The sequence below is a fragment of the Canis aureus genome, chromosome 2 (assembly GCF_053574225.1).
Source record: "Canis aureus isolate CA01 chromosome 2, VMU_Caureus_v.1.0, whole genome shotgun sequence".
Classification (NCBI taxonomy): domain Eukaryota; kingdom Metazoa; phylum Chordata; class Mammalia; order Carnivora; family Canidae; genus Canis; species Canis aureus.
Window position 1 is genome coordinate 15197377 of NC_135612.1, and position 25758 is coordinate 15223134.

The window sequence follows — 25758 nt, forward strand, 5'->3', positions numbered from 1 at the left end:
ATATTAACACATTTTATTATATGTATCAAAAAATAGTATTTGTTAACATTACCAGCAGTCTCATCAGGAAAATTTTTAAAATATTGGGAAACTGTCCTTTTGACAATATGTGAATTTTCCTAAATTCTTATTTTTGCTTTGAAAACTCTAATTTTATCATTGGCAACAAATGCTGTCTAAAGTTTTCCTTGAAGTGAGAGCTCAATTTGGTTAATTTTGAAAAAATGTGTGGTGCACTCAAAGGTTGAGTTAATAACATTACTAAGTTTTACTGCCTCATCGAAGACACTGTTAAGTAAACCTGGCTTTTCTTCTTATTCCATTCTATATTACAAAAATATGACTACAGTGGTAAACAGGATAATGTCTCCCCTCCCCCAGATGCCTGCATCCTGATTTCTGGGACCTGTGAATATGTTAGGTTATAGGGCAAAGAGGAATTAAAGTTGCTAATCAGTTTACCTTAAAATAGTGAGATTATCCTGGATTATCCAAATTGGTCCAGTGTAATCACAGTGTTTCTCAAAAGTGGAAGAAGGAGGCTGAAGAGGAATTCAGAGTAATCCAGTATGAAAAGGACTCAACCCACAGAGCTAAATAGAAAATGAAGGAAGTGGGCCATGAGCCAAGGAATGAGAGCAGCTTCTACAAGTTACAAAATGCAAGGAAACAATGCATCCTCTTCAGAGCTTCCAGAAAGGAATGCAACTCTCCTGACCATTTCCTTTTAGCCTGGTGAGACCCATTTTAAGACTTCTAACTTAGAGAACTGTAAGATAATATATTTCTGTGATCTTATGGCACATAAGGGGAAGTAATTAGAGCATCGATAGAAAACTGATATAACTAACACAGTTCGGAGACTTCAGTCTGGGCTTGGGCATCGTTGCTTTTGCACTATTAGTACAAATGTCAACCTAGTGAATGGCATATGACTTATTATCATGAAAATAGTTTTGAACTTTTGAACCCTATGAAAGTATACTAGGATTCCATCAAAAATCTGCGCATCACACTTTGTGCTCTCTTTTAACTTTTGTGCTTCCTCTGTGTCAACCACTTAATTAGGTACTAAGATGTAAAAATTCAGAAGGCACAGCCTGATCTTAGGAAGATTCAGTTTCAGGGGTCCTAGGTGGCTCAGTTGTTGAAGCATCTGACTCTTGGGCTTCTGGTCAGGTCATGGGATCATCCAGCTCCTCTTCCCTGCTCCTTGGGGAGTCTGCTTAAAGATTTTCTGTCTGTCTCCCTTCCCCCCACTCACCCAGATGCTCAGATGCACACTCTTTCTCTGTCTCTCTCAAACAAATAAAACCTTAAAAAAAAAAAAAAAAAGATTCAGTTTAGTGGGTTGAGAGTTGTAAGCAAATCAGTGATTACAAATAGCACAGAATGACTGGTGCCCTAACTCGTATCTTAGGTGAAATAAAGAGACCTAAAATATATTGATGGTGTCATTTGAAGCACGAATTTTTAAATTTTATGAAATCCACATTACCCTGTTGTTTTGTTGATTCTGCTTTTAGTGTTTTATGTAAGAAACCACTGCCCAACCTAAGATCAAGAGGATTTTTTTATATTTTTAAAAAATTTTATATGCTTTAGTGCTTATATTTAGGTGTTTGATCCATTTTGAGTTAATTTTTGTATATCTTGTGATAGAGTAGTCTGACAGTTCTTTGCATGTTGGCATCCCGTTGTCTGACCAACATTTCCTAAAAAGACTTATCTTTCACTATTGAATTTTCTTGAAATTCTCATAAACAATCAGACATGTATGGGTTTATTAGTGGACTATAAATTCTATTCCATTGATTATATGTCTATCGTTAACCCTATCCTATCACACAGTCTTGATTACTGAAGCTCTGTAGTAAGCTTGAAAAAATGGGAAATGTGAGTTTTCTTTTTCTTTTTCAAAATTGTTTTTTTTTTTTTTACTAATTTCTGGATCCCTGCATTTCCATATAAATTTTAAGATCAGTTTGTTAATTTCTGCAAAATAAGTAGCTAAGATTTTGATAGGGATTGCGTCCAACCTGTACATTAATTTGGGAGGTATTGCCACTTTTAACATTAATATATCATTCAGCCCATAAGACATGGACTTTTCATTTATTTAGGTCTAAGTCAGTTTTCTGGAAGGAGGTTTTGTAATTTGCAGTGAATGCCTTTACACCTCTTTTTAAGTTTTTCCTAAGTATTTTATTCTTTTATGCTATTGTAAATGGAATTTTTCCTAACTTCTTTTTCAAATTCATTTCACTTCAGTGCTAGCATATAGAAATAAAATTGTTTTTTATTTTTTGGTCTGATATCTTACAAACTTTGTTGAAGGTATTTATTAACTCCTTAGTTTGGATTTTTCATTGTAGAATTCCTTTAGAGTTTTCAACATAGGAGATCATGTCATCTATAAGTGAAGATAGTTTTACTCCTTTCCTTCAAATCTAGATGTCTTTTATTTATTTTTCTTACCTAATTGCCTTGACTAGAACTTCAGTACAGTGTTGAATAGAAGAGTTAAAAATGGACCTTCTTGTCTTGTTCCTGAGGTTAATGGCAAAGCTTTCAGCCTTTTACCATTAAGTATGAGGTCAGCTGTGGGTTCTATTCCTAGTTTGTTGAGAGTTTTTCATCATGAAAGGGTGTCGGATTTCAACACATTCTTCTCTGCATCTATTCAGAGCATGATGTAGTTTTTGTTATTTAATCTATTAATAAAGTGTATTACATTGATTCATTTTCTTGCATTGATTCAACTTTACATTCCTGTGATAAATCCTACTTAGTCATGGTGTATAATTCTTTTCACATGTTGCTGGATTCAGTTCTATTTGTTGAGTATTTTTGCCTTTCTATTCCTAAGGGCTATTGGTTTATACTTTTATTTTCTTGTAATATTTTTATCTGGTTTTGGTATTAGGGAAATAATGGCCAGGGAGAATGAGTTGGGAAGTGTCCTCTCTTCTATTTTTTAGGAGGATTTGTGAAGGATTTGTGTTAATTCTTCTTTAAATACGTGGTAGGATTCACCAATGAAGCCACCTGGCCCTGGATTTCTTTTTGTGGTTTCTGATTATTAATTTCAGTCTGTTCATTATAGGTCTATGACATATATATAATTTTTAATATATTTTCAGTCATTTCATTACTTGGTATCTTTCTAGGAGTTTGTTAGGTCTGGATTATATAATTTAATAATATACAGTTATTTATAGTATCCTCTTATAATCTCTTTATTTCTCTAAGGTCAGTAATGTTCCCACTTTCATCCATAATTTTAATAATTTGAGTCTTCTCTCTTTTTGAAATGGGGTATCAGTTTAGCTATAGGTTTGTCAACTTTGTTTACCTTTTCAAAGACTCCACTTTCGTTTCATTGATTTTTCTCTGTTGTTTTTCTCTTCTCTTTTTGTTTACTTCAATTTTAATCTGTATTGTTTCCTTCTGCTACTTTGGATTTAGTTTACGTTTTCTATTTTTCAAAGGTTGAGGGTTAGGGTATCGATTTTAGACCTTTTTTTGTTTTATTTTGTTTTTGTTTTTTACATTTTTTAGATTTAAATTCATTTTTTAAAAAAATATCTTATTTATTTATTCATGAGAATACACAGAGAGGAGAGAGAGAGAGAGAGAGAGGCAGAGACACAGGCAGAGGGAGAAGCAGGCTCCACGCAGGGAGCCTGACGTGGGACTCGATCCCCGGGCTCCAGGATCATGCCCTGAGCTGAAGGTGGCGCTAAACCGCTGAGCCGCCGGGGCTGCCCTAAATTTAAATTCATTTGCCAACATATAACACCCAGTGCTCATCCCGTCAAGCACCCTCCTCAGTGCCCATCACCCAGTTACCCCAATCCCCCTGCCTGCCTCCCCTTCACTACCCTTTGTTTGTTTCTCAGAGTTAGGAGTCTCTCATGGTTTATCACCCTTTATGATTTTTCCCACTCAGTTCCCTTCCTTTCCCTTATAATCCCTTTCACTAGTTTTATATTCCCCTGTATGAGTGAAACCATGTGACGATTGTCCTTCTCCAATTGATTTATTTCACTCAGCATAATACCTTCCAGTTCCATCTACGTTGAAGCAAATGGTGGCTATTCGTTCTTTCTGTTGGCTGAGTAATATTCCACTGTGTGTATAGACCACATCTTCTTTATCTATTCGTCTTCCGTTGGGCACCGAGACTCCTTCCACAGTTTGGCTATTGTGAACATTGCCACTACAAACAGTGGGGTGCAGGTGTCCCGGCGTTTCATTACATCAGTATCTTTGGGGCGAACACCCAGTAGTGCCATTGCTGGCTCATAGAGTAGCTCTATTTTTAACTCTTTGAGGACCCTCCACACAGTTTTCCAGGGTGGCTACACCAGCTTGCATTTCCACCAATAGTGCAAGAGGGTTCCCCTTTCTCCACATCCTCACCAAAGTCTGTTGTTTCCTTTCTTGTTAATTTTAGCCATTCTTACTGGTGTGAGTTGGTATCTCATTGTGGTTTGGATTTGTATTTCCCTGATGGCAAGTGATGTGGAGCATTTTCTCATGTGCTTGTTGGCCATGTGTAGGTCTTCTTTGGAGAAATTTCTGTTTATGTCTTTTGCCTATTTCAGTGATTGGGTTCTTTGTTTCTTGGGTGTTGAGCCTGACAAGTTTTTCATAGATCTTGGATACTAGCCCTTTATCTGATAGGTCATTTGCAAATATCTTCTCCCATTCTGTAGGTTGTCTTTTAGTTTTGTTGACTGTTTCCCTTGCTGTACAGAAGCTTTTTATCTTGACCAAGTCCCAATAGTTCATTTTTGCATTTGTTTCCCTTTCCTTCATAAATGTATCTTGCAAGAAGTTGCTGTGGCCAAGTTCAAAAAGGTTGTTGCCTGTGTTCTCCTCTAGGATTTTAATGGATTCTTGTCTTACATTTAGATCTTTCAACCATTTTGAGTTTATCTTTGTGTCTGGTGTAAGAGAATGGTCCAGTTTCATTCTTATGCATGTGGCTCTCCAATTTTCCCAACACCATTAATTGAAGAGACTGTCATTTTTCCAGTGGGTATTCTTTCCTGCTTTGTTGAATATTAGTTGATCATAGAGTTGAGGGCCCATTTCTAGGTTCTCTATTCTATTCCACTGATCTATCTCTTTGTGCCAGTACTGCGCTGTCTGGATGATAACTTTGTAATACAGCTTGAAATCCGGTATTGTGATGCTCCTGGCATTGGTTTTCTTTTTCAATATTTCTCTGGCTATTCGGGGTAGATCTTTTTTTTTAAATAGAGGTTTTTAGTCTGCAGTTTTATTTTCTCGTTATGGTTCTGTTTGTCTCTGTTAGGATAATATTACCATTATAGAATGAGAAAGATTTCTTTCCTTTGTTTTCTGAATTTATGAAATATTGGTATTATTTCACTTTTTTATTTCATAGAATTTATCATTGAAGCCTTTGGGACTTTGCTTTTCCTTGTGGGGAGATATTAGGTGATTAACTGAATGTCTTTACTTGTTTTAGGTCTATTCAATTTTCATATTATTTTTTTTAAGACTTTACTTATTTATTCATGACAGAGAGAGAGAGAGAGGCAGAGACACAGGCAGAGGGAGAAGCAGGCTCCATGCAGGGAGCCTGACGTGGGACTCCTTTCGGAGTTTCCAGGATCACACCTGGGCTGAAGGCGGCGCTAAACCGCTGGGCCACCAGGGCTGCCCTTTATATTACTTCTTAAGTCAGTTTTGGTCATTTATATCTTTCTAAAAATGTGTCTATTTCATCTGTGTGTCTAGTTTGTTAGCATAAAGGTATTCACTGTGTTGTCTTATATTTCTTTAGATTTCTGTGTGGTCAATAGTGACATCATTTTCATTCATTATTTGGTAATTTGTGTCTCTTTTTTTAAAAAAAGATTTATTTATTTTAGAGAGAGCCTACATGAGTGGGGGGAGGGGCAGAGGAAGAGGGAGAGAAACTTCAAGCCGACTCTCTACCGCCAAGTGTGGAGCTTGCACTGGGCTTGATCTCACAACCCTGAGATCATGACCTGAGCCCATATTAACTGTTGGATACTTAGCCAACTGAGCCACACAGGCATCCCCGTTTTTTGTTTTTTGTTTTTTGTTTTTTGTTTTTGTTTTTGTTTTTTAATTCTTGATCAGTCTTGCGTGACAAGTTGGCAGTTTTGTTGATCTTTTCAAAGAACAAACTTTTGACTTTATTTTCTCTATTGCTTTTCTCTCTTCTATTTCATTTATTTGTATTGTTATTTTTGCTGCCTTTTTACTGCTTTATTTTTGTTTTGCTTTTTTTGGAGGTTTGAACTTGAGTAAGACAGTCTTTTGTTGTTGTTTGAGAGTGAGGGGGACATGGGGCTTGATCCCAGGACCCCCAGGATCATGACCCAAGCCAAGGGCAGATGCTTACCCAACTGAGCCACCCATGTGCCCCCTGAGTAAGATATTTATAAAAACTTAGACTGGGGCAGGGTAGCCAGGGTGGTTTGGCGGTTTAGTGCCGCCTTCAACCCAGGGCCTGATCCTGGAAACCTGGGATCGAGTCCCACATCTGGCTCCCTGCATGGAGCCTGCTTCTCCCTCTGCCTGTGTCTCTGCCTCTCTCTCTCTCTCTCTCTCTCTCTCTCTCTCTGTCTCTCATGAATAAATAAGTTAAAAAAAAGAAAAGAAAAAGAAAAACCTAGACAGGGTCAAGGTCCTCCCCAGCCCAGGTGGTACTCGGCACAGCACAAAAGATTAAAAATTCAATGAGGGGGGAAGGCCGAACATTCAGGGTTTGGGAGTATAGACATCCCACATCTGGCTCAGATTTGGGGACTAGAGTAAACGAAACCTACTTGGAAAAGAATTGGGGAAGAAAACAAGCAATTGCCTTCTGCAGTGGTAGGAACAGGAGAGGTAGGGCCACAGACAGAAGCATTTCACATCACTAACCTAACTTGGGGAACTACAAGGGACCATCTTCAACTATCCTGAAGAGGAAGGCTAGTTGGATGATAGGAGAATCCACAGGAGGAAAAAAGGAGAGGGAATGTGACTGTGAGGGGGCAACAGCACCTTCCTTTCTGGGCACAGGAAGGCAGCCAGGGTACCAGGTCCAGGCAGCAACCTCACAAGGAGAGCACAGCTTTTAGCTTTTGCAGCTTAGTGATCACCCCCCTCCCCCAACCCAGGTACTCATTCTGCTTCCTGGCAGATGTAGGACCACTCTCCTGAGGGAGTAGAGGTCTCTGTAGCCTAGGGCCCTGCCTCTTGAGGGCCCTGCCTCTTCTGTGTCTCCTCCCTTGGTGGCAGGGCTAGCCTCTACCTCCTTGCCCTGGGGCTCCTGGCCAACAAGGGGTGGCAACAGCCTTTCCTTCCTGGACTGTGCTTTCACCCCAGGCTCTTATCTCCTCCTGCTCCTGCTTTGTGGATGAGAAGGCTGAAGAACAATTCCTACCCTCCTTCCGATTTCTCTTGAAGGACAGACCACTCAATTTGAAAGCCTTCTTTTTTTTAATAAGATTTTTATTTATTTATTCGACAGAAAGAGCAAGTGAGGGAAGGAGCAGAGGGAAAAGCAGACTCCCTGCTGAGCAGGGCTCAGTATCAGGACCCTGAGATCATGACCTGAGTTGGATGCAGATGCTTAACCAACTGAACCATCCAGGCACCCTGAAAGACTTCTTGAAAGATAATTTCTTCTTCTTGAGGGTCTCTCTGCCTGGGCCATCCCCCTCAACTTCAGTACCCTCACTGGCTTGATGGTATCGCTGGGGTGGTTGCCTCCTCTGTTCTGTTCACTGGGGGTGACTCCCCTTCACCCTTGGGAGATAAGTCTCCATTGCTTTTCATGTGGCCATTCTCCTGTCTTTGGCCTTAGTGAAGGAAATGCTTGCTGCCTCTTCAGTGTCATGTCACCCTGGGAGCCTTGGAGCTCTGGCTGTCCATGATGGGGGCAGTCAGCTGCGGGGGTGTCCTGGGGCCACCTTGGGTTTGTACCACAGGAGAGTTTGGCCAGGTTGGCCTGGCTGGGAAACAGGTTTTGGTGGGGAGGGAGGGGTGAACTGAGCTGCAGGCCCCCAGGGCCCAACTGCTCTGTTCTGCGCCTGAATGCCCTCTACACTGCTTTCCATGTATCCCATAAAATGCGACATGTTGTGTTTTCACTATCATTCAGCAAAAATATTTTTCAAATCCCTTGTGATTTCTTCTTTTGAATTACTTAAAAGTACATTCTTTAACTTCCAAATATTGAGGATTTTCCAAGATATATTTTATTGATTTCTAATTCTGTTCTACATAGAAGATACTTTTTATGATCTTATTTAAAATTTATTGAGACTTGTTTTATAACCTGGTATATGGGCTACTTTAGAAAATATTTTTTGGCATTTGAAAAAAAAATCTGTACTATGCCATCGAGTGGACTAGTTTATACAAGAGTTACTTTGGTAGGTGAACAATATTTTCTAATACTCTTCTAATTTTATGTTCTATTAGTTTTTGATAGGAGAGTATTCAAATATCCAACTATACTTGTTAAATGGTCTGTTTCTTTTTTCAGTTCTGTCATTTTTTTGCTCTGCTGATTTTGGTGCTTTGTTTTATGTGCATATACATTTATAAGCATTATTTTTTCTGATGTACTGACCTTTTGATCATGTTGAAATATCCCTTTTCTCAAATACCATTTTTTTTTAATTTATATATTCTTCTTAAGTAGGCTCCAGGCCCAATGTGGGGCTCAAATTCATGTCCCTGAGATCAAGAGTTGCATGTTCTACTGACTGAGCCAGCCAGGTGCTCCCAAATACTATTTCTTAAAGCATATTTTGTTTAATATTAGTGTAGTAACTCCAGCTATATTATGGTTACTATTTGATGGCATATTTTTTTTGATTCTTCTACTTTTAATTTATTTTTTATCTTTGAATGTAAGATACATCTTTTAGATGACACATGATAGGATCTTTTTTATCTACTTAAGGGAATTTCTTTTTCATTTTAAATTTTTTAAAGATTTTTATTCGTAAGTAATGTCTTCATCCAATGTGGGGCTTAAACTCACAACCCTGAGATCAAGAGTCGAATGCTCTGCTGACTGAACCAGCCAGGTATCCGTTACTTTGAAAATTTCTGCCTTTTGATTGAAGTATTTAAATCATTCATTTTTCATGTACTTATTAATATGGTTGGGCTTACATTTTCCATTTTGCCATATCTTTAATATGATTTGTACCTTTTTTTCTTTGAAGCTTATTTTATTGTCTAAGTATTTATTTATTTTAGAGAGAGAGCACTAGAGCAAATGTGCTAGTGCTGGAGAAAGGGGCAGGGAGAAAAGGAGAGAGAATCCTAAGAAGACTGTGCTGAGAGCAGAACTAGATCCAGGGCTCAATCTCAGGATCTTGAGATCATGACCTGAGCTGAAACCAAGAGTCAAGTGCTCAATTGACTGTGCCACACAGGCACCTTGTAGCTTGTTTTATTTTATTTTGAATTTGAGTATAATTGACACACAGTGCTAGTGGTAGGTGTACAACATAGTGATGCAACAAGTCTATACATTATGTTATGCTCACTGTAAGTGTAGCTACCATCTGTCACTCTACAGTGCTGTTGTAATACCATTAACATTGCTATGCTGTACCTTTTATTCCCTTGACTTATCCCATAACTGGAAGCCTATGGTGTCAGAGAGTGATCCACTTTCATTCTTTTGCATGTAGCTGTCCAGTTTTCCAGCACCATTTGTTGAAGAGACTGTCTTTTCTCCATTGTATATTCTTGCTTCCTTTGCCATAGATTAATTGACCATATAATTGTGGATATATTTCTGGGCTCTCTATTCTGTTCTATTGATCTATGTGTCTGTTTCTTTTTTTTTTTTTTTTTTTAAAGATTTATTTATTTATTCATGATAGACATAGAGAGAGAGAAAGAGGCAGAGACACAGGAGGAGGGAGAAGCAGGCTCCATGCACCGGGAGCCTGACGTGGGATTCGATCCCGGGTCTCCAGGATCGCGCCCTGGGCCAAAGGCAGGCGCCAAACCGCTGCGCCACCCAGGGATCCCTATGTGTCTGTTTCTGTGCTAGTACCGTACTGTTTTGATTATGCCTTTGTAGTATATCTTGAAATCTGAAATTGTGAGATAATTCAGTTTTGTTCTTCCAATCCATGAGCATGGTATATCTTTTAATTTGTTTTATTTATTTGTTTGTGCCATTCTTCAATTTCTTTTTTCATCAGTGTTTTATAATTTTTAGAGTACAGGTCTTTTACCTCCTTGGTTAAGTTTATTCCTAGATTTTGGTTTATTTGGATTTTTGTTTTGTTTTTGGATTTTTGGTGCAATTGTAAATGGAATTGTCATCTTAATTTTTCTTTCTGGCTACTTCATTGTTAGTGTATAGAAGTGCAGCTGATTTCTGGGTTAATTTTGTAACCTGCAACTTTACCAAATTCATTTATTACTTCTAGTAGGTTTTTGGTAGTGACTTCTTTCTTCCACCTTGACTGCCTTCTTTTGTATTAAATAAATATTTTTAATGTATGCACATTTTTATTTTTAGTGTCACTTTACATTTTAAACAGTTAATTTCTTCGTGTTTACTCTAGACAATATAACCTACATCTTAATTTACCAGAACCAACTTAATACCAGCCAGTTCATACAACTTAATTTTGGTAAAATATAAAAACTTTGTTCCGATATAATATGTCTTCCTCTTTTCTGCTGTTACTGTCCTATGTATTAACATATTACATGTTATAAACTAAACAATATGTTATAATTATTTCTTTATGCCGTCAATGAAAACAAATATAATATTTTTAATTTAGGGTCTTTTTTTTTTTTTTTTTTTAGAAGTACTATGCCCAGCATGGGGCTCAAATTATAACCCTGAGATCAAGAGTCACATGCTCTACCAACTGAGCCTTCTAGGTAGTCTTTTATATTAACCATATATTTGCCATTTCTGGACCACTCTATTTCCAACTCTGGACTTAAATTAATACATGGTGTCATTTTCTTTCAGCTGAAAGATTTCCTTTAGTATTTCCTTTAAGACAGGTCTGCTAGCCACAAGATCTCAGTTTCTATTTTATCTTCAGTTTTAAAAGTAATAGCTGTATTTTGCCTTCAATTGAAAAGATACTTATTCTTTTTTTTTTTTTTTAAGATATTTATTCTTGATATAGAATCTATACTGGGCAAATTTTTTTGGCCCTTTGAATTTTTCAGTGACTGACTTCTGGCCTCCATTGTTTTCATCAATGCTTGTATGTGATGAGTTAGTTTTGTCTTGTTGCAAAGACAAACAGATTTTCTGTTTGTCTTTGTAATTCAGTTTGTTTATGCTTTGTCTAGATATTGATTCTTTATATTTGTCCTACTTTGGGTCTGTTGAAAATCTTTGATAAGTAGATTAATCTTTGATAAGTACATTAATGTTTTTCATCAATTGGTATGCTTTTGTCTGTTATTTTTTCATGTAGTTTTTCTATCCCTTCATCTATCTTCACTCCTGAGATACTCATTACATGTTTCTTGATATGGTTTTGATTGTCCCAAATATCTCTGTTAAAAAAAAAAAGAAATTAAGTTTTTCTTCATATCAGGTAATCTCTCTTCATCTATCTTAAATTCACTGATTCTTTCATCAGGTTATGTTGAATCTGCTGCGAATTCCCCTTAATAAATTTTCTTGTTTTAAAAGATTTATTTGTTTATTTGAGAGAGAGCAGGTGAGCTGGGGCAGGGACAGTGGGAGAAGGAAAGAATCTCAAGCAGACTCCCCACTGAGCTTGGAGCCTGATGAACATGGGGTTTAATCCCACCGCCCTGAGACCACGATCTGAGCTGAAATCAAGAGTTGGATGCTTAACTGTTGGAATCATTAAAGGTCCTCCATCTCTAGTGAATTTTCTTATTATACTTTTTATCTTAAAAAAATTCCATTTTTAAAAAATTTGTTTCATTGTTGAGAATCTCTATTTTTTATTCATTGTTGTCTTATTTTCCTTTCATTCTTTAAATTAAGGTCACCTTTGGTTCTTTGAACATATTGGTAATATCTGCTTTGAAGTCTTTCTTTAAATCTAATATTTATGGAATTCAGATGGTTTCTCCTATTTCTTTGCATGTTTCATAATTTCCTGTTGAAAACTGGATATTTTAGATTAGCTATTGTAGCAACTCTAGATTATGATTTTCTTTCTGATAGTTGCTGTTGCTTTGTTCATTTGCTTGTTTCTTTGTTTAGTAATTTGCCTAAACTAAGTACAGTGACTCCCTTGTGATGTGTGGCACTGATAAATCTGTTGGGTTTTTCTTTTGTTTTTGTTTCTTAATATTTTTGTTTTGGGTCTGCATTTGGCTTTCTAGGACTTGCTCCTGTGTCTTTGTGTCTTAAATTATAAACTAATTGTTGGACACTGCTTGTGTTTAAACACATGAAGTCAGTAAGTCTTCTGTCATCTACTGATGGATTTCTGTAGTGATGGAGGAATTCATTTACAATTTACACTGTTTTCAGGTGTGTTATAGCTTTCACTTACTGTGGAGATCTTTCACATTTGCTCTATATATGTGATTGTTTGGCCTCAGGAATGTGTGACTCCCTATGTTCCTCTCTGGTCTCCATTGCACATTCTGCCAACCTTAGCCAAGAATATGTCTGCCCCAGTTATGACCATGACCTTGGACTAATGGAATTGTTTACTCTTCCTGCTTGCTTATTTCTAAGATCATCACTTCCACTGAAACACTGCTGGATGTGGGCATAATCTGCCACTCAAGTTCAAGTTACCCCGGTTTGACTACAATAGAGATATTTCTAGTCCTAATGATCTTCCCCACCCTAGAAGAACCCCTTTATTGACTGAGTTGTTATTGATCATGATAAGAGGCCAGACCAGAATGTCATAGGGTCCTAGTGTTTTTATTTAAAGATTAGCAGTCTTTCAAATAAACATGCTTCTTAAGTTGTTACATCCTTTTGGTGAATTTCTAGAGCACTGAAATTATTGTATTTGTCAATTTTGTATGGCTCTTTAGTTTCTTTTTGGAAGAATATTTGCTGATTGCGCTCAGCCATAGCTGAGAGTCTGACTTCTGGTTTAGTATTATGTATACATTTTTTTTCTTTATTCTCTTACAGTGATGGAAAATTTACATGTTCTATTAATTATTTTGTCTCTGTTTTTCTTGGAGTAAATTTATGTTTTATATTGGATCTCAAATATGAAAAAAATTTTTTTTTCTTCAAATGCCCAGTGGTTCTTGGCTGTGCATTCATACTAGAAAACATAAATTTAAGTATTCTAGAAGTCAGCTAAGGGCCTCAATGATGCCGACTTTTCTTTGGGGCCATCCATACCCATACTGTCTTTCCTAGATTCATTTCTTCAAACACAACACTTCTTCCATCTACTTGTTTTTGTATTACAGTCAGATATTTAATGAACAAGTAAAAGACAAAATACATAGTTGCTTGTACAAAAAGGTAGGGGAGGGAGATTTGGTATATTTTAGCTTCACTTCTTACTCCATACTTCTGTCAGAGATATCAGGTTGTTGTTTTAATTGCAGCACTCTCTGCACTAATTCTAGAGTTTGACTTCTTACTGTTTCTACCATGAGTGCTCTTCCCTCTGTATAAATTTGTAGTGATAACTTTCTCATTCTCTTCATTGTTATGGTTTAAATTCTCTCCCCCAACCAGATACACATACCTTTATTATCTTTTTTTTTTTTTTAATTTATTTATTCATGATAGTCACACGGAGAGAGAGAGAGAGGCAGAGACACAGGCAGAGGGAGAAGCAGGCTCCATGCACCGGGAGCCCGATGTGGGATTCGATCCCGGGTCTCCGGGATCACGCCCTGGGCCAAAGGCAGGCGCCAAACCGCTGCGCCACCCAGGGATCCCTGTTTTTATTTTTAAACACATTTTAAAAGAAGCAGTTTGTTGTATTTTAATTATTACAGTGGTTATTATATATTAGTTACTACCACCTCTTTCTTTGCCCTTTTCTCCCTCCCACCATCATGCACATTTATCTTTCCTCAAGTAACCAATGGTAACAACATTGACAGTTTGTAAAGCAGTAAATCTTAATTTTTTTTCCCTTTGGTCAAGCTGATTGGCTGAAAGCTATAAAGAAGGGCGATTTGCTCTGGAGCTGGGTGATATTGTCATCAAGAAGGCAATTTCAGTTACTTATGGGTTTTCTAGGAAATCTTGTGATTTCAGTTATTGAGTGTAGATGATGTGTTGTTTCTCTGTAATGGTATTCTAGCTTTGGCATCTTCATCTTAGTTCTTAGATGGAACTGAACCATTTCTCTTTATAATTCCTTTTTTCCCTTTTGTTCAAATTCAGTTACCAGAGTGGCCAAGTTGACTATTGGGATGTTTGTTTCTGATGAAATAACAACCAGAAGTCAGTTTGGTATAGTGGATGTTAGTATTAGACGCTTGCATATAGCCACCAGAGAAAGGAAAGAAGTATGAGGACAATCAATAAATGTCAAAGGAAGCATTTGGAAGCTCCTTCATAGCAGTTTTCTAGTCGACGAAGGCGTAACCAAGAAGTTGGTTTTGCTGATTAACAATAACGAAATAGTCTTTTCTATTAAATAATACATTTATTGTTCAACTTTTTTCTTTTACTTAAGCAACATAAAGAGTAAAAAGCATAGGTTTTGGAACAAAGGTAAAACCCTAGTTGTGCATGATGAAAAACTAAAGAAAGAATATAAGAGTTTGGCAAATATACTGGATAAGAACATCAGTATACAAAAATTATACAAATACATACTTAAACAGAAGATGAAGTTTTTGCAAAGAGATAGTATTTACACTGATATTGAAAATACGAAGTCCCTAGGAATACATACAACCATAGATATACAAAATTCCCAAGGGGAACATAGTAAAGCATTACTGTGTAACAATAAAAGCTTAGTAAGTAAAATGGTATACTATACATATAGCTTGGGAAACTCAATGTTTTACAGGTGCTCAACTTCGTCAAAACAGTCTCTAATTCTTGTCTTGTTTTGGTGGGGAAGGAGGAGTATGTGGCAATAGATTCTAAAATTATATGGAAAGACAAAGAGCCATTCAAAAATAGCAACAATGTACTTTGATGGAGGGAAAGACAAATAGACTGGTGAAAGTGTGGTCCATGGCTCCACAGCATTGGTGGCATTACCTAAAAGCTTCTTAGAAATACAGAATGCCAGGCTCCAAACACTGATCAACTGAATCAGAATCTATTTTAAGAAGATAATCCACAAGAGTGAGAAAAAAATGGTTTTAAAACTGTTCTGGAAACTAAACTGGTAACTAAACAGGAAAAAAGGAATTTATTGAAAGACTGCTTGTTTTATGTGGTACATCCATCCTTTACTCTGTATAATCTGCATTTATTTAGGAACATTTGAAAAATGAATGAAAATGAAAAGAATGTTCTAAATGTACGTTTTCCTACCTCTAATCTATGGCACCCAGAATCTAGTCTATGGTTATTCATGTGCCTATAATCTATGGATCATCTTACTAATAAGCTTTTCTTAGGTACCCCAACTTTAGTGTGTCTTTATATATTTCCAGCAACTCCTAGCTCATGCCTGTATGTCAGAACCTAATGACAGTACTGTCACTACCAATGTAGAACAGACATTGTGACTATACCTACCCCCTCCTCTGTGACAGTGGTAAAGTTTTATCTAATTATTTTATAGGTATATTTTGTATACACTGGGAAAAATCTCCGCCGAAAGTAATAAAGGAAAGGCAGCTCTTCTACTGACGACTTGGAAGGAAATAATTTCCCCCTTCCTTGGGATCGGAAGACCAGCTCATTCTTAGAGTCTTCTGAAACAAAATTAGGTAAGAAGTGTTTTTCTTCATATTTTGAATAATTTGTTCTCTCCCTGCTGCGCCTCCTTGGAGGCTTCTATAATTCTCTTCCTTTGGCCTCTAAGAGAAATACAGTTAGCATTTTCCTTGAGGAGGTTAGTGTGCCCGCCAGCTGTCAGCCGAATGATGGACCTGATCTCGTGTGTCAGGGGAAGCACAATTCAATTTTAAACTAAGTCTTCTGCACAACAGTGCAGCAGGGCTGCCAGCATCTCTTTTTTATGCACCTTGCTTTGAAATTCAGCTTTCTCCCCAAACAGCATAGTTTCATTTTTAAATCCTTTGTGTGAGATAAAACCACCACTAACTGACTTTACTTGTCTTTAGTTAAAAATCAATGAATCGAACGAACTCATCTGTAAGTATTTCTGCTACTCTTTCTCATTTCTGGAAAATAAAGTACCACTGCTTGTTTAACTTATGACTTGTCTAAACATGTTGAAAGCATTGACTATAAGGCATAATGTTCAGACTCTGAAAGGGAACTGTGACAAGTTCAGTCAAAAGGGAGAAGAGGAATAATTTATAAAAGGTGCTGCGGATAATGATGCCAGCCAGTTATTTTAAAATGCATCCATCTCACCTTTTAATGAATTAGATTTGTCAACAGCAAATGTTTTATGCACCACTTCTAATAAAAGTGGCATGCTAGGAATGCAGTGCTTTGAGGTTGGCTTCTTCAAAGCTTTAGGAGTATCTTCAATTCAAAGATATTTTTTAAATAATAGATATTAAAAAGTATATTTAAATAATATTAAGGTTGTGACACAAACACCATATGACAAAATTCAGGAGTTTCAAAGCAGACACTGACATGCCGTCACTATATTCATATAGAAACTGTTTTTTAAATTAGGAGTGCAAACAGACTCATTTGGGGATTGTGTGTCAATTTAACTTTAAATTCTCTTGTTGTTTTGGTTGGTGTCACAACCTTAATGTCAGCTTTTCAAATAGGTTTCTACATTTCCTTTGGTTTGGGGTCATTAAAAAATGCATATGATAAATCTAAGAGGCAGAAATAGGTCACACTGTTGTGAAATTCCTTGTTTCTCTGCTGTCGAAAGACAGGTGGAAAAGTTAGCTCAGGCATATTTTAGTAAATTTCTGTTTTACCAGGAATTTGATTCAGACCAGTAGAGACCTAAGTAACAAGACATGAGATGTTGATATAATTCTGTTCATAATCTAGTCTTCTTGTACCTCTCATCCTAACCATTGGATCTTGTTATTTATCACCTCTCTAGATATTGAAAATCACAATTCCCATGCTTGGTATCTTTTTCACTACAAGTGCAAGATAAGCCTGATGGTTATTTCATTTGAACAATACTTATTCAGTATACTTGAGTATATGTAAAATCTGCCTTAAACCTTCATGTGGCAGGTTTTATATAAAACACTGTGCAGATTTTCAGGGAGGGAAAAATCTTGTTTTTTTAAAGTAAACTTGTTACAGAAAGTAAAATATAAAGTAAAATCTGATGTATTGTGCATTAAAAAATTTTCTAGTACCCCACTGGACATTAAAGTAGCAACCAGGAGCATTCTGCAGTGAAAGAGCAAAAGGAGAAAGAGGAGGGAAAGAGTAATCTATTCAACCACATTCCTCTTTTTTCCTGGATTCTTTTTTTTTTTTAAGATTTTATTTATCAGAGAGCAAGCACTAGCACGGGGAGAGGCAGAGGGAGAAAGAAAGGGAGAAGCAGACTCCCCCCACTGAGCAGGGAGCCTGATGTGGGGTTTCATCCCAGGCCCCTGGGATCATGACCTGAGCTGAGGGCAGATGCTTATCTGACTGAGCCACCCAGGACACTCCTCTTTTCTTGGATTCTTAACTGTCATGATCTCACAGCTCAGGTCTGCAATGTCTATGCTGAATCTAGTTTTAAGTTAGGAAAATAAACATATTAGAATCTGTCCCATAGTTGTCTTTTTCATCACCTATGTTAGAGATACAAAAGATTAAAAGAGAAACAAGTCACCTATTGATCTTTTCTTGCTGACGCAAAGATACTGACCAACCTAAAATACCATGTAATTCTCATCTTCTCCTTGATTAAACCACCAGGTTTTACCCTTCCTGGTTTTTATTAATGACTAAGCAAACATTAATGTTTCTTTTCTGGTGTATTCTACTTCATTCCCTCTATCTGTTGTTTTTCATGCAGTGTTGAATTTTAGAAATTTTTAATAGTTTTCATTTGGGATGATGCTATGAAATTTTATCTTCACTTCTAGTCCTAACTTTACTTTTTCTACCCATTGGACCCTCCCATATCACATCATATTAAATCATCATAATTTTGACAAGTAATATTCTTTTTAAGCCCATCTTCAACAGTAAGTGGGAATTATGCAGCATTGTGTAGTGGTTTGAAAATGTGTACATTTGTCAGTGAAGTTTTGGGCTAAATCCTTTTAAACTAATTTAAACTATACCAGTGCCTTAGGACACTTTTTTTTTTTCTCCAGAATAACAAATGGCCTTTTTAAAAATTTTAAAGATTATATATAAATATTTTTTATTGGAGTTCAATTTGCCAACATATAGCATAACACCCTGTGCTCATCCCGTCAAGTGCCCCCCTTAGTGCCCGTCACCCCGTCACCCCGCCCACCTGCCCACCTCCCCTTCCACTACCCCTTGTTCATTTCCTAGAGTTAGGAGACTCTCATGTTCTGTCTCCCTCTCTGATATTTCCCACTCATTTTCTCTCCTTTCCCCTTTAATCCCTTTCCCTGTTTTTTATATTCCCCATATGAGTGAAACCATATAATGTTTGTCTTTCTCTGATTGACTTCACTCAGCATAATACCCTCCAGTTCCATCCACGTCGAAGCAAATGGTGGATATTCGTCATTTCTAATGGCTGAGTAATATTCCATTGTATACATAGACCACATCTTCTTTATCCATTCATCTGTCTATGGACACCGAGGCTCCTTCCACAGTTTGGCTATTGTGGACATTGCTGCTATAAACATCAAGGTGCAGGTGTCCCAGCATTTCACTGCATCTGTATCTTTGGGGTAAATACCCAGCAGGGCAATTGCAGAGTCGTAGGGCCGTTCTATTTTGAACTCTTTGAGGAACCTCCACACAGTTTTCCAGAGTGGCTGCACCAGTTCACATTCCCACCAACAGTTGCAAGAGAGTTCCCTTCCTCCACATCCTCTCCAACAGTTGTTGTTTCCTGTCTTGTTAATTTTCCCCATTCTCACTGGTGTGAGGTGGTATCTCATTGTGGTTTGGATTTGTATTTCCCTGATGGCACGTGATGCGGAGCATTTTCTCATGTGTTTGTTGGCCATGTCTATGTCTTCTTTGGTGAAATTTCTGTTCATGTCTTTTGCCCATTTTATGATTGGATTGTTTGTTTCTTGGGTGTTGAGTTTAAGAAGTTCTTTATAGATCTTGGATACTAGCCCTTTTCTGATAGGTCATTTGCAAATATCTTCTCCCATTCCGTAGGTTGTCTTTTAGTTTTGATTGTTTCTTTTGCTGTGCAGAAGCTTTTTATCTTGATGAACTCCCAATAGTTCATTTTTGCTTTTGTTTCCCTTGCCTTCATAAATGTATTAAGATTATATTTTTAAATAATCTCTACACCCAGTCTAGAGCTCAGCCTCACAACCCAAAGATCAAGAGTTCTGTGTTCTACCAACTGAGCCAGCCAGCTGTCCCTGAACAAAATTTTAAAATGATTATTATTCATATGAATATTAGTTCTGATTTCTATTTGATAAAAATGAAAAGTTCTAAACAAAAATGGCTGTTTCTAACTACAGAGGAAGCTATTCAAATAAATGAGTTGGAACTCACTATATACCTGCAACATAAAGTTTTCTGGCAGAGAAACAAGCTATCCTCTTTAAATATTATGGGCCAGGCCAGCTTCATGCAAATTCATTTAGAGCAATTTCAGATTTATGTATTTAATAAAGCTGGGTAGTGGATCTAACTTATGTATTTAATGTCCTTCAATATACAGTGATGTTCTAGTGACTGCCTGGGAAAGAATGATGAAATTTTATTTAGTGTTTCTGCTGTATCAGTCAATCCTATAAATGACTTTCTAATGGGTTACAATATATGCTTTCAATAGTTTTCTGTAATATTAACTGTTAATATTTATTGGGTGGTTTCTACGTGCCAGCAAATATTCTACATAGTATCTATGGATTATTTCATGTAATCCTCATAACAACACTTTCATGATCTCACTATTTTACAGCTGTGGTAGAGGCTCACAAGAAGGTTGCAAAACCAGTAAGTAATGGAGCTGGAGATTACACACCAGGAGATCACACACCAGCAGTGGAACTCCAAAGACTGTATTCCAAACCCTTACTACTCAAAATGTGGTCCCTGGGCCAGCAGTAGTTAGCACAGTTCTAAACCTCTAGGACCTCCTGCCTTTATATACAGAATAACTTTTTTTTAAACTGATTTTTTTTTAATTTACAGTATAATACCGAATTCTCATCTTTATTCTATTTTGGGTATTCTTATCATATATAAAGTGTATTACAATGAAATCCAAAAAGCAAAGATGGGCAGGGATCCAATGTAGACCCAAGTTATCTTGGAATCAATTGTGTAAAGAACAGGGAGAGGAGTGCCTAGGTGGCTCAGTTGGTTAAGCATCTGACTTGATTTTGATTCATGTCATGAACTCATGGTTATGACATCTAGACCCACGTCGGGGCTCTGTTGGATGTGGCACCTGCTTAAGAGTACCTCTCTCTCTGCCCCTCCCCCACCTTCTTCTCTACAGCCCTTCCCCCACATTTCCCTCTCTCTCTCTCTCTGAAAAAAAAAAAAAAAAGGAAGAAAGAAAGAGAGAACAAAGAACAGGGTAGGCAACATCCCAGAGTGTAAACAGAAAGAAGTCTTTCTCTCTACAAAGTAGCTAACTTCTTCAAGGCCTGAGACTTTCTTGTAATCACAGTGTAACACACTGAGGACAAACTCTAGAGACTGGCTGCCAATTTCAGCTTCTGTTTCTAGTTTTGTGGAATCTCAGGGAAGTTAAACAGATCTCTGTACCTCAGCTTTGTCATTGGTGAAATGAGGTCTACTATGGTACTTGCTTTACAGGATTATGTAAAGATGAAATGAGTAAGCCCTGCAAAAGATTAGAACAGAGCCTGATTTGAGGCAAGGGAATAAATGTTAGTTTCTATAGTTTATCAGTTTATTATAGTTGTTAGCTATGATTTCCATCTTAGAATAGAGTAGATTCATATCTCATACTTCTTGTTTATCAATTGGTAGTAAATTGACAAATATTTTTGTTAACAGAGCTCACCACCTAAAGGGATATCTTTGCTATTAGAGTCCAAGCCATAAACTTCAATATTTGTATTTTTCTGAAAAATGTCTCACTGAGGCACTTCCTACCTGTGCGTTCTGCTAAATGCACTTGATTGTGGTACTTAACCAGTTAAAAATCAAATCAGTTCAAAATCAAAATGAGGGACACTTGGGTGGCTCTGCCTTCTGCCCAGGGTGTGATCCTGGAGTCCCAGGATCGACTCCCACTTTGGGCTCCCTGCATGGAGCCTGCTTCTCCCTCTGCCTATGTCTCTGCCTTTTTCTGTGTCTCTCATGAATAAACAAATAAAATCTTTAAAAAAAATCAAAATGAAGTGTGTTAATACATTGAATTTTTAAATATATGTGCTTTTATTTATTTTTTTAATATATGTGCTTTTAAATTGAAAAAAGATAAAGAGGATTATAAGCCCATTTGGCTATAAGTAATACAGAAAAAGTAATACAGAAAAATACATAAGTAATACAGAAAAATCAAGTGGTTAAAGAACGTTTGTTAAAAGACTGAATGCTCCAGAAGCTTCTTTTGTTTCCTTCTGGGTGAACATAACTCTTTGAGTTCATCATTACAATCTTTAGGGGAATAATGGTATGGTATATAAGTATTCACTTAACAACTTTTCAAGAATATATCTAATATGTGAAGTGAGATTGCATGTTCCTAGAAAGTACCATTTTGAAAGCTGATTTGTGAAAGGCACCGCGATAAAATTAGTTGGTGAAAAGAATGCCCTGGGAAACTTTTTAAATTGCCAATTCCAAGACCCACACATAGAGAGTTCACTTCAGTAGGTCTGAGATGAGGCCCAGGTATTTGAATTTTAACAGTGGGTGGGGTAATTCTGTTCCAATGAGTCTTGGACTAGACTCTGAGAAACACTGCAGTAGAGGCAAAGATGAATTTGATGCTATTTTCTTTTTTCCATTTTCTTTATCTTTGGTCTTTTTCCCTACCCCCTATTAGTGGTCTCATGCTGGTTCTTAATTTTCTTTTTTTACACTTTTTCAAAAACCGTCTCTTCCAGATTTATTAGTCATGTCTTTGCAGATAGTTCTACGTAATGATCACAGGGATCTCTTTTTAATCTAAAAATCTTTAAGCCAAAATGCAGATGCTTATATCAATTTAGAGGCTGTGAGTACATTAAAATTAAAAAAAGAAAGGAATAGAGTAGAATAGGAAATATCAAGGAAAGTATTATGGATAAATAATATTTCGTGAAACTTTTGTTTAGGATAAATGTGCGCACACATACACATGAGATTACAAGGCAGTTTTTAACCTGTGGATCATAATCCAAAAATTTTGAAAGACACTCTCTGAGTCTTGGTCTTTCAAACTTCAGTCTAACATTATGAGCAATATATTTTTTCATGCATTTCCCTTATATATTGCCTCCATCTCTATTCTGACATTTCTATTTGTTTAATACACTCAAAATCATCCATGTAAAACTGCATTTGCTGTGCCTTCTTATCACCATTTACTTCCTATATCTTAAAAAAAATCTATTCATAACCATCATCCAAATTAAAGTTCAGAATTTCCTTTCTATAAAAATAAAAAAAAAAAAAGAATTTCCTTTCTAATAATTTAGCTCTTTCTACATAAACTTGTTAAGCTTCATCTCACTACCCTGATCTGTCCTTAGGCCTTAACCAGCAAAAAACTTTATGGGTGACCATACTAGTGACCCACTCCTCAACTAGCCTCTGTCTCTCTCTCTCTCTCTCTCTCTCTCTCTCTCTCTCTTTTTAAGATTTTATTTATTTATTCATGAGAGACACAGAGAGAGGCAGTGACACAGGCAGAGAGAGAAGCAGGCTCCATGTAGGAAGCCCGATGTAGGACCTGATCCCGGGACTCCAGGATTGCTCCCTGGGCCGAAGGGAAGCACTGAACCACTGAGGCACCCAGGTATCCCACTCAGCTAGCTTCTCAAAGGCTACCATGGACATGCACTAGATGATATCTGTAACAGCCTTCATTCAGCAAGACTCTTGGAACCTCTGACAGCAAGCATACATAGCTCTCTATATGATGCCCATCTCTTTTCTTACCCACTGTGATAATTGGTCTTTTCCTATACTGAGTTATATTGCCCAGGAAGAGCTACATTTTGGCTTTTAGTCTTTGTACCTTCTAATGACACATCCACAAGTTGCCTATCTCTTATGGTGACTATAATTTTCCTGTTGTTTTGTTTGCTTTCTCTGATGACTTGGGTCTAAAATCTAAGCTTGTTTATGCCTGGGGTCTGTGACACCTGCCTGGTTTTCTCAGCTATAATTGCTTGCTTCATTCAGTAATCCCAAGCTGTGCATACTCTGGAAAAGTCATCTTTCCTTTTCTTGTGGCTCATCGTCTTCCCAGTCTTCATTACCTTCATGTAGATTAATTCACTGTCCTGATTGATCTTCTTACCTCTGTTATCTCATCCCACACCAAACCTTCTTAACACTCTGTTTGAAAAACAATTATACAACATTAGTTAGATATTGCCTTAGTAAAACAAAAACAGAAAACCCTGACTCACTGTTTTGTAGAAGATAAAATCCAAATATTTTGTTTCTAGGGGAAGAGAGGCCTTAGTATACCTATCTGGCCATAACATACCTCTTCAGTTTGTTTGAAATAAGCCCCAGGCCCAACATTGCGCTTGAACTCACAACTTTGAGATCAAGAGTTGCATGCTGTACTGACTGAGCTACCCAATTACCTTATACCTCATCAGTTTTATCTTTCACTATTTTATCGATGAGTTTTCTGCTCTGGCTCCCTTAGCAGGCCCATTTATGTTCTCTGGATGTTCTCATCATTTTAATTACCATGGTGGTTCATGAACCCGAAGCAGGTAGCTGTGGCTGGGATTTAGGAGTGGGATCCCAGAATGTACAAAGAAATCTCAAGATGGGGACCTAATTATTATACTCTTGATAAGCAAGTTAGTAAGAACCCGGGTAGGTTGTGGAAGAAGATCGAAATAAGCAGGAGCTGAACTCATTATTTCTTCTCAAGTTACTGTCTGGCTGAGGCTTCTCATGTCTTTTCTTCACAAGTTGTTGGATTATTCCCAGAATAGGAGAGGGCTTGAACCTACATATAGTGAGAGATGAAGTGTCTTCACTTCATGTGGGGCCTGTGAGGCTATGGATTTTGGAAGATCACTGGGCTCCTACCTTTAGGAATGCCTTTATCTTCCTTTTTCTGGGTGACTTGACTTCTGTATCTCCATCTGCCTTGAAGGAACTTCCCACTGCAGGATTCCAGTTCATTTGTTACTTGTACCACTCAGCTGACACTAAATTAGCTAATGTCTTGTAACATTTTTTAAATTTGTTTTTGCTTTTTGTGTAAAAATTAAGACATGCTTATGATAGTAAGTTCAAATAAATAGAGAAGCTTATTAAGAGTAAAAATTTCCTTTTTCCCTGTCCCATTTTAGTTCCACTGCCCACAAATTAGCACTAATAATTTGAGTTTCCTTCCTGATATTTTGGGATGGTTTGTTTTGAAAGTATTTTACTGTATCATGATGTATATATAGTTCTAAAACTTATTTATTTTAATGAAATAATACAGCTTTCTGGAAATCTTTTCATGTCATGCTATACAGAGCTAAATTATCATTTTTGTATATACCTAACTTCCATTTTATTGATATTACATTTTTTATTTAAAATACCACATATATTGGGCAGCCCCAGTGGCGCAACGGTTTAGCGCCGCCTGCAGCCCAGGGCGTGATCCTGGAGACCCTGGATCGAATCCCATGTCGGGCTCTCTGCATGGAGCCTGCTTCTCCCTCTGCCTGTGTCTCTGCCTTTCTCTCTCTCTCTCTCTCTCTCTCTCTCTCTCTCTGCATTTCTATGAATAAATAAATAAAATCTTTAAAAAAATAAAATATCGCATATATTGATATTATATCATATATCCAGTTTGCCCAAGATCATCTCCTTTTGTGTCTTTTGTCCCAGTATTTCATCTGACTTAGCATTTGTCTCAGATTTTTCATTTTGGAATGAACATATTACTTAATAGTTGCATGTCATTAAACCAGCTTAGGTTTAGGAAGACCTACATTTTGTACTTCTACATTCTGACATAATGTCATATGTGAGATGCCAGTGTAGTAAACAGAATTCTCACTGTAGCATATGGTTAAGTTGGCAGTAGCCCATTTCCCTTTTCCAGATCCTTTCCGGAAGTAATAATAGCTAACATCTTTTTCAAGGGCAATGTGCGGGTGCTTGCTGATAAAGTAAAGGCACTCTGGCATGAGCAGTTAGGTACAGCTAACTTTTTCAGATCTTGGGTAATGGTGGTAGCAGAAGTATTTGATGCCGCTACCTCTGCTCACCACTTGATGTGTCAGCCACTTGTGCTGTGCCCATTTCCCAGATGCCCCTGCCTGTGGACTGCACATTTCCTAGCCTTTTGTTCAGTCTTACCACAGAGTGAATGCAGTCTGAACTTATTACTACAAGATTTTCATCATGTA

General features: G+C 37.2%; 2 protein-coding genes and 1 pseudogene across 5 annotated transcripts in view; 1 reads left to right on the forward strand and 2 right to left on the reverse strand.

Annotated features, from left to right (window-relative positions):
* SLF1 (SMC5/6 complex localization factor 1) overlaps positions 1 to 586 on the reverse strand; it is an 84467-nt gene extending 83881 nt beyond the window's left edge. The window contains exon 1 of the mRNA XM_077864521.1: positions 463 to 586. The gene's annotated coding sequence lies outside the window, so the exon portion shown is untranslated. The remainder of the gene's footprint in view (positions 1 to 462) is intronic.
* The window catches only part of KIAA0825 (KIAA0825 ortholog), a 380540-nt gene that overhangs the window by 7453 nt on the left and 347329 nt on the right, over positions 1 to 25758 (forward strand). For all 4 annotated transcript variants that reach the window (XM_077864520.1, XM_077864518.1, XM_077864511.1 and 1 more), the window contains exon 2: positions 15738 to 15885. The gene's annotated coding sequence lies outside the window, so the exon portion shown is untranslated. The remainder of the gene's footprint in view (positions 1 to 15737; positions 15886 to 25758) is intronic.
* LOC144291623 (MARCKS-related protein-like) lies at positions 7110 to 25536 on the reverse strand (annotated as a pseudogene).